Genomic DNA, 9,835 nt, shown 5'->3' with positions numbered 1-9,835 from the left:
CTTTCTGGCAATCCTCGGTTCAATCATGGGATTGATATTTCCGGAGGAGCTTGAATATCGGCGCACATGTGTCACTCATGTGGGATATGAACCTGGAAATGTAATTCAAACGGCCAAGAAAACCTCGGACTTTCTTCTCATTTCTAGGTGCAGGCATCTCTTGTATTGTTTTGACCTTGGCAGGATCAATCTCAATACCTCTTTCACTAACGATAAAGCCCAATAACTTGCCGGAACGGACTTCAAATGTACACTTGTTGGGATTCAGACGAAGCTTGTACTTCCCCAAACGCTGAAAAAGCTTCAACAAGGGCTCTACATGCTCAACTTCCGTTCTTGACTTAGCGATCATATCATCAACATATACCTCGATCTCCTTATGCATCATATCATGAAACAAGGTAGTCATAGCTCGTTGATACGTGGCTCCGAAGTTCTTCAAACCGAAGGGCATCACTCGATAACAGAATGTTCCCTAAGGTGTGATGAATGTTGTCTTCTCCATATCCTCGGGTGCCATTTTAATATGATTATATCCGGAAAATCCGTCCATAAATGAAAAGACATTGAATTTAGCTGTATTATCTACCAACATATCAATGTGTGGTAGAGGGAAATCATCTTTCGGACTAGCTTTATTCAAGTCTTTATAGTCCACACACATCCAGACTTTTCCATCTTTCTTAGACACAGGCACAATATTAGCCACCCATTGAGGATACGTAGAAGTCGCCAGAAACCCCACATCAATTTGCTTCTGAACTTCTTTCTTGATCTTCACTGCCGTATCAGGATGAGTTCTTCTGAGCTTTTGCTTCACAAGCACGCACTCAGGTTTCAAAGGTAGGAAATGTTGCACAATATTAGTGTCTAGACCAGGCATGTCTTCATATGACCAGGCAAAGAAGTCAACATATTCTCGTAGCAATTCAATCAACCCCTTCTTAACAGATTCTTCCAGGAGTGCCCCAATCTTTACTTCTCGTACACAATCTTCAGACCCCAAGTTGACTGTTTCCAGATTCTCAAGATGCGGCTGAATGATCTTCTCTTCATGCTCAAGTAGGCGGGTAATCTCGTCAGGAATCTCTTCAACATCATCTTCTTCCGCCTCAAATACAGGGAATTCAAAGTTGGGAGATGGTGTTGGATCATTATGTTCAATGGGTTTGATCAACCTGTATAATAATTTTGGATATAAAAGAGATTTTAGAATTTAAACAAAGCAAATCATTATGCGGATGAAAAGATTGATTTTATTTTGTCTTTTTAGGGTTTTATGTGATCACCAATTTCATGCAAAAAGCGAAAAGGGAAAATAATTGGAAAAACAAACATTTAACATGAATTTATTGAATGAAAGTATCATTGCATTCATGCGCCAACAATGTCATCACTTCTCCTTTTGGCATGGGAGAAGGGTTTTCAAACACAATGAACATTACTTTGACTTATGGATAACTGTTGGAATATCCACAGCGACCCAATTATTGCAGATCCCTCCAGGGATAATGAAATTGCCAGAATCCTCTTCGTCCTCCAGAATGGCAGCAACCTCTTCGTCCTGACCAGTGTGGATGAAACCTCCACTCTTGAACAAACCTTGCTTGTTGAAGACCCCAGAAGAATAGCCTATGCCAGCCTGGGACTTGTTGTCTTCTAACTCAATCATTTGCCCCAATCCAGCAGTTGCACCATGCTCAATGGCCAACTTCGCATCTTTGTAGGAAGCAAATGAAGAAGTTCTCCTCTCAACAGGTTTAGCAATAGATAAATCTTGGAAGGGAGTTCCAACTTCATCCTCAGCATCTATATATGAGAAGGAAGACAAATGGCTAACCAGGAAGCCTTTTCTCCCCTTACCACCACCAGCTTCTTGTTCTTTACGAATTTCAGTTTTTGGTGTAGGGTGGATGTCATGGCGCCAACCTCGTGAATCCATGGTCTGCCTAGGAGACAGCTATACGATGGGTGAATATCCATAACCTGGAAGGTAATCTGGAAATCACTTGGTCCGATTTTGACTGGGAGATCAACTTCACCAATCACAATTTTGCGAGACCCATCGAAAGCCTTCACAACTACCCCACTCTGCCTCATGGGAGACCCTTGATACAACAACTTCACGAGAGTGGTCTTCGGCAATACATTTAATGATGACCCGATGTCCACCAACACATTGGACATGGCGTCATCTTTGCAGCTCATAGATATGTGTAATGCCAAGTTGTGGTCTCTTCCCTCCTCGGGGAGATCAGCGTCACAAAAACTCAGGTTGTTGCAAGCGGTGATGTTTGCAACAATGCTATCAAATTGTTCTATCGGGACATCATGATCTACGTACGCCACATCCAACACCTTTTGCAGAGCCTCTCGGTGTGGTTCTGAATTCAAAAGCAATGATAACACAGATATTTTGGATGGAGTTTGTAGAAGCTGGTCTACAACGTTGTACTCGCTTCTCTTGATGAGCCTTAGCATCTCATCACAGTCTTCTTTCGTATTGCCACTCGGGCCAGCAGAAGCAGGAGTTTTCAACGTAGAGGAGGGCTTAGCAACAAGTGCCGGATTCGGAGTGCTCACAACATTCCCAATCGGGCGTTCAACAAAATCATCATCAACACTTCCTCGAGCATCAACTTGAGGCTTCAACGGGGCTGAAAATACACGACCGCTATGTGTAACACCCTTCTAAAATACCCCAAATATTTAATAAAAACAACAAATATATATCAGAGTAATTATGCACCAAGGGTGTCACACAACTACTTCACACCATAATAACTGTCATGCTCTTTATTTAATCAAAATAACATTTTCTTGCATAATTCGCAGCGGATAGAAATCAACTAACCATTCGAAACATATAACATATTACAGGTAAAAAGGTTCAACAACCAACAAAAAACAATTAAAACATCCCGTCCCGATGTTACATCTATCAGAGCACGACCCTCTAAGTAGACTACACTAGACTCCAAGCACTAGCTTCTACTCAATCACCGCTCGTTACCTGAAAAATAGTTGTAAGGGTGAGTTCCTCAATCGATATAATAAGCATTATAAAATATCATGTCATGTTAAGTAATTTAACACATTCAGTAACGGCACATCAACTCAAACATCATACTCAATATCAACACAAACACCACTTCTCAATTAAATTAAATATTCATACAACAACCAACAAAATGCAACTCTAATGAGACTCGACTCGTCATGCATGTGGTACCATTCGGAGTAAAACTCCCAACTTAAATCATTGCCATTTTATTGGGCATCAAGGCATAAGCCTTCAACTTTCAACTTAAAATTTGCCAATCCAGGCCAACGTGGTGTGAGCAAAGCTCCGACTTAATGCATATGAATGTACATGGCATACACGACTTTAAACTGTCGACAACATAATAATAATAGCAATACAACAATATTTTCAACAACATCAACTTATAATCAACTTTGGCTCACCAAGCCTACAACTCAGTATTTTCAACAACTTTCCGTACACGGAACAACTCAGCAACATACTTGTATCAACACTTCATAACATAAATCCAACAAAATTACTTATCACAATTAACTATAATAGGCCAATCACCAATTAGGTTCACAACATTAAAAATATCAATTTTTCTAATTTCCAACAGTGTTAACCGGTTAACGCCCTGGGTTAACCGGTTAACGCAGGACAAAACACACTTTCTGGCAAAACGCAACAGTGTTAACCGGTTAACGCCCTGGGTTAACCGGTTAACGCAGGAAAAACAGCACCTTTTCACAAAATATAACAGTGTTAACCGGTTAACGCCCTGGGTTAACCGGTTAACGCAGACAAAACAGCAGTTCCTGCGCTAACACAAGGCAGAATGCAGAGTTCTCCGCATTTTCCGCCGTTGGAGGACTTCCGGACCTCCGATTCAATTTCCGTAAAAACTATACGTTCGGGGAATCACGACTCACACAATTACCGATTCAATTACAGCTTAAACACAGTTTACTCATCACATGTTAATCTATAATACCCATTAGGGTCAATTCAACGGTTTATCACTACCCATTACATGTTAATCTATAATACCCATTAAACGACGATAAACCCCCTTTACCTGAGTTAATCCGGCAATCTCTAAGCTTCAAGCTTTTCCGTTCTTCAACCTTTGCTCTCTAGCTCTTCCTCTTTGCCCTTTCTCCACTTTTCACCTTTCAGCCGCTTCTCTGTTCCACGTGAAAACTCTTTACCAAAAAAATGAAAACCCTTTTTTTTTCTTATTCCAACTTATATATTTTGCAATAATTATTATTCCAAATAATAATAATAATAATAATCCAATAATTCAATTTATTTAACTAAATTAATAAATATATTATTAACTTAATTTAAATAATTCTCTTATTTTATTCGGGGTGTTACACTATGGGTCAAACCGTTAACATCAACAATATTAACGACAGATGAAGAGGGCAGGGACACCTCTTTCCCATTTTCCACTGCTACAACATTGTAGCGATAAGGAACCGCCTTCTCGGAGGAGTACAATACAGGCCCGGCTGGCTTGATAGTCAGAGCTGGAGAAACCTTCTGCTTGCTACCATCATACTTGATGACAACAGGCTCAGGTATCCGGAATACTGGAGAAATCACGTTGACTTCGAGAGCATCTTCGTCAACATTTCTATTTTGAAGGATCTCAATGACTCCTTCGTCCAACATCTCTTGAACGTCTCTACGCACCTGGCGACATCCTCTCTGATTGACAGAATAGACTCTGCATCTATCATGGTCATGCTCATAATGGCTATAATCACACAGCAAGCGATGCATCTCAACCAGCGATTGTCGGATATGGCTGACATATTTAACTTTGTACTTGCCAGGACAGCCCTGAACCATATTAACAGACTTCCCATGCTCGGGCAATGGGTTCTTCTTTACGTTCGGACCTACGTCCTCGAAAAACATAATCCCACTTCTCACAAGGTCTTGCACCTTGGTCTTCAGGGGATAACAATTCTCTACGTCGTGTCCGGGAGCACCGGAATGATACACACAATGAAGCTCAGGCTTGTACCACCACTAGGGGTTAGCAGGTACAACGGGAGGGTCTCGCGGAGTGATTAACTTTCTATCGATCAGAGATGGATAGAGTTCAGCATAAGTCATCGGAATTGGATCAAAGGTGACCCTCTTCCTCTCATAGCTGGCGCTGACATTGTTGTTGTTATTTCGAGGCTGGTAGGCCTGTTGTTGAGGACGTTGTTTTTGTTGCTGATATTGCTGAGTTTGTGGTTGCTAATAATGTTGAGCCTCCCTGAAAACGGGTGCTATATGAGCCACCTGATGCTGGTTATTGACTGGGCGAGCAATCTTCCTCTTCATAGAGGGTCTTCTTTTGACATTGGAAGACACAGCATGCGTCTCTCCCTCCTTCTTCTTTGCAAAGCTTCCATATCTCTTTGCTGAAGAGCCTTCATCTCTAGTTAAGCATCCTTCACGGACCCCTTCTTCCAATCTCATCCCCATATTCACCATCTCGGTGAAATCTGAAGGAGCACTGGCTATCATTCTCTCGTAATAAAACGAGCTCAAGGTCTTCAAGAAGATCTTGGTCATCTCTTTCTCCTCTAGGGTGGCACTATCTGAGCTGCCAATCTGCGCCACCTCTGGGCGTATTATTTGAATGTCTATTTCTCTTTCTGGGACATCGCCCTCAACTGGTCTCTATCAGGAGCCATATCCACATTGTATTTATATTGCTTGACGAAGGCCTCGCCAAGATCGTTGAAAGAGCGGATGTTCGAACTTTCCAGACCCATGTACCACCGGAGAGCGGCACCGGATAGACTGTCCTGGAAATAGTGGATGAGCAGTTGATCATTATCAGTTTGTGTCGACATCTTGTGAGCATACATCACAAGATGGCTGAGAGGGCATGTGTTTCCCTTGTACTTCTCAAATTCAGGCACTTTGAATTTAATAGGGATCTTCATGTTGGGCACAAGGCACAACTCAGCAGCACTCTTACCAAAGAGGTCCTTCCCCCTCAAAGTCTTCAGTTCCTTGCGAAGCTCAAGGAATTGGTCTTTCATGTCATCCATATTCTCATAAACGTATGGGCCCTCAGATGGCTCAGAATGATAGATGGTATCTTCAACCCTTGGTAAAGTGTGCACAACAGGAGGTGGCACTGAAAGGACCGGGCTAGATGCCGACAGTGAAGCAAGATTTGGAGCAAAACCCTCTGGCACAAAGTTGGCGGGCATTCCCCAAGGGAACCCAGCTGGCATAGATGGTGCAAAGTGAGCTGTTGCAGCAGGCACAATAGAAGTTACGATCTCAAAAATGACCGTCCTCTGGGGAGGAGTTGAGGGTGTTGGAGAAGACTGGCTCTGAGCGGCTAAGAATGACTCCATCAGGCCAGTCAATCTGGCTACTTCCTCTTTTAGCTCGCGGTTCTCTTATTCCAAATGATTCATCAGTCTTGAAGAGTTGGCTCTGGTGTAGTACCGGTGAGTCAGCTTGTCTTCAAAATAAATGAAGAACACAAAGTTAGACCATAGGACAAGAAGCCTGGAGCAAAACCTGCTTATGCACATGATGCATGCAATGCTTGTGCATATGATTTGTTTTTATTTCAGAGGAACTTTAGAGTTCTATTTGCAAATTTTGGGAAATATTACATTTTTATCACATATGGAAACATCTCATCAATAATATCTGGAATATATATATATATATATATATATATATATATATATATATATATATATATATATATATATATATATATATATATATATATATATATATATATATATATATATATATATATATATATAAAGAAGTACAACATTGGTAACCTAATACAAGAGAAAAAGGAAAATACTCATCCTATGGATCCCTAGAAAAAATCATCTAAAGCTCGGGACACAGGAAGATAAGATGCACGAAGCCTCTTCACCTCCTCCTCAAAGGCTACCTCTATATCTGCCTTCTCCTTGGCGAGTCAATCGTACTTCCTTTTCCAAAACTTGGAATACTGAGGAAGTAGAGAAGTCCATGCATCATTAGGATCATCAATGACCTGATGCTCGAGAAACTCAATCAAAGCATCCTTCTCCTTAATCTGCTGAAGCAACTCTTCTCGTTCACGGATCCAAGCACGTGAACGGTTTTTGTCTCTCAACTCCTCTACTCCTTGGTCAGGGAGGGTTGAAGGCCCAACCACAACCGAGGGTGTAGGTCTCAGATACTCGTACGACATAAGATACTCAGAAGCTCTCTTCCTAATCCAAGCAGTGTAAGGCTCCAAAGTGACACAATTCTTAGGACCTAACTCCTTCCTTCTTTCCTATGAATCTTGAGCCAAGCGCGGACCATTCTGCCCTTCAAGCCTTGGGGATCTTTACCCTCCTGAAAGAACACACCCTCTAACAAAATGTTATTGGGTTTATCCTTTAGGGGGAACCCAAGCTGACGATGTACCAAGAAGAGGTACATAGGAGAATTCACCATAAGAGTCGATAATCTGCACACCATCATACGCACGGTTTACCAAGAGATATCATCATTAGTGAGAGACATAAGTCTCGTGGACCACCGTAGACATCCCTTGTTCTCCTTGAAGGCGACCGTCTGTGGTAAGTGAGAAATAAACCACTTATACAACAGAGGCAAACAGCACACAATGGCACCACCAGCCTTTGCATTCCTCATATGCAAAGAGAAATAAGTGTCACCCAACAGAGTCGGAACGGGATTAAGAGTAGAGAAAATCCTAATAGCGTTCACATCCATAAACTTGTCGATGTTAGGGAACAACACTAACCCATAGATGAGAAGCACAAATATGGCCTCAAAGGCATCCTGACTCATGGCCTTCCCATACACGGTAGCTTGAGCAATGAGGAACTCAGAAGGGAGACCTTGAATTCCACCTGTTGATTCTAAGAGTTGGCAGCAATTTTGGTAAAACAAAGAGTGTTCACAAGATGTCATGTGTGATGTCTTAACATGAGATATCCTATGTACCTGCTGGAATTTAAGAACATGTTCATGCAGGATTGTTTCAGAATGCCACTCACAATGACAAGGCTTATGATATTGGATGTACCTGTTGGAGCTTAAATGAAAGACATGTTCATGCAGGATTGTTTCAGATGACATACACAATGTCATGGCATCTGATATGGCTGTACCTGCTGGAAGTTATAAAAGGAATTATTGGATTATGCAGGATTTTTCCAGGATGTCAGACCCGATGTCATGACATCCTGTACACAGAACATTCAGTATGAATGTCTGGTGTTTTGTGATTGCACAATTAATGGCAATCTTTGTATGATTGAAGATATGATTAGCTGACGCATTCAATCATGGACTACAACCAGATTTACTTATTTTCCAAGGAGATCTAAACAGCTGTTATAAAAAGATTTGATTGGAAAATAGATTTAGGGTTTTCAAGATGTCCAAGCCCAGCTGGATGCTTCTATAAAAAGGGACTTAGAAAACCTGTTTGAACACACAACAAAGACTGAGCGAAATATAGAGAGAGAGCTAGGGTTTGTGTCTGTTTAGTCGTAAGACTTGTAGGTCATTCAATTCATCCATAGATGATTGAATTGGATTGATTTGTGGTTGTAATTTGTCACTCTAAAGTTGTTAAGCAAGAGTGTGTGTCTTCTTGATCAAAGTTGTGAAGCAAGATCAAGAGTGTGTCTTCTTGATTGAAACTGTGAAGTAAAATCAAGAGTGTGTAATTGAAAAGTATTTTCTTTTCACAGGGATTGTTATTTAAAATCACTGGTGTGTGATTGTAGGGAAATGAGTGGGTTCTCATATCTAAGAGTGCTTAGGTAGAAATTGCACGGGTATAGATTAGGTGAGAAAGACTATAACTTGTTGAAGTGTACGGAGAGTCTTTGAACTAATTCTATTTTAGTGAATTTCCTTCCTGGCTTGGTAGCCCCCAGACGTAGGTGAGTTGCACCGAACTGGGTTAACAATTGCTTGTGTTATTTGCTTTACCATTATGTATGTTTTATCCATTGTGTGTTAACAAATATTAGTGTCGTAACATTACCTTCGACATCTTATATCTGATACCAGAATTTCAATTGGTATCAGAGCAGGCATCCTGCTCTGGTTCTGGGTGAGATCTAGGGGTAATACTTTCTAGTACAATGGAGAGAGATGGAGGATCTGTTCATAGGCCACCAATTTTGGATGGTTCTAACTATGACTATTGGAAACCTCGAATGGTAGCGTTTCTGAAATCCCTTGATAACAAGGCTTGGAAAGCTGTGTTAACAGGTTAGGTACATCCTGTCATTACTAAAGAAGGAGAAGCCACCACTAAGAAGCCTGAAGAACAATGGTCCAAGGAGGAGGATGATCTTGCTCTTGGAAACTCTAAAGCCTTGAATGCAATATTCAATGGGGTAGACAAGAATATTTTCAGGATGGTAAACAGCTGTGAAGTGGCCAAAGAGGCTTGGGACATTCTCAAGACCACTCATGAAGGCACCTATAGGGTAAAGATGTCTAGACTTCAGCTGCTCACCTCCAAGTTTGAAAACTTAAGAATGAAAGAAGATGAAAATATTCATGAATTCTACATGAGTATCCTTGAAATTTCCAATGCCTCTGGAGCCTTGGGTGAGAAGATGTCAGATGAAAAGTTAGTAAGAAAAATACTCAGATCACTCCCCAAGAGATTTGCTATGAAAGTAACAGCCATAGAAGAATCTCAAGACATCTTAAATATGAGAGTTGATGAGCTAATTGGATCCCTCCAAACATTTGAGATGGGAATATGTGATGGAGCTGAAAAGA

At 41.1% G+C, this 9,835-nt stretch overlaps 1 long non-coding RNA gene across 1 annotated transcript; it reads right to left on the bottom strand.

Annotated features, from left to right (window-relative positions):
* Positions 1 to 2,774: 2,774 nt before the first annotated feature.
* Positions 2,775 to 4,217, bottom strand: LOC127079080 (uncharacterized). Its single transcript, XR_007787897.1, has 2 exons — positions 4,107 to 4,217; positions 2,775 to 3,013 (listed from the first exon to the last, which is right to left on the bottom strand). It is a non-coding gene; the product is annotated as an uncharacterized LOC127079080 (long non-coding RNA).
* Positions 4,218 to 9,835: the final 5,618 nt, after the last annotated feature.

Source organism: Lathyrus oleraceus, chromosome 5 (genome assembly GCF_024323335.1).
Source record: "Lathyrus oleraceus cultivar Zhongwan6 chromosome 5, CAAS_Psat_ZW6_1.0, whole genome shotgun sequence".
Classification (NCBI taxonomy): Eukaryota; Viridiplantae; Streptophyta; class Magnoliopsida; order Fabales; family Fabaceae; genus Lathyrus; species Lathyrus oleraceus.
The sequence above is the reverse complement of the archived record's forward strand: the minus strand, read 5'-3'. Positions and strand labels throughout refer to the sequence as shown.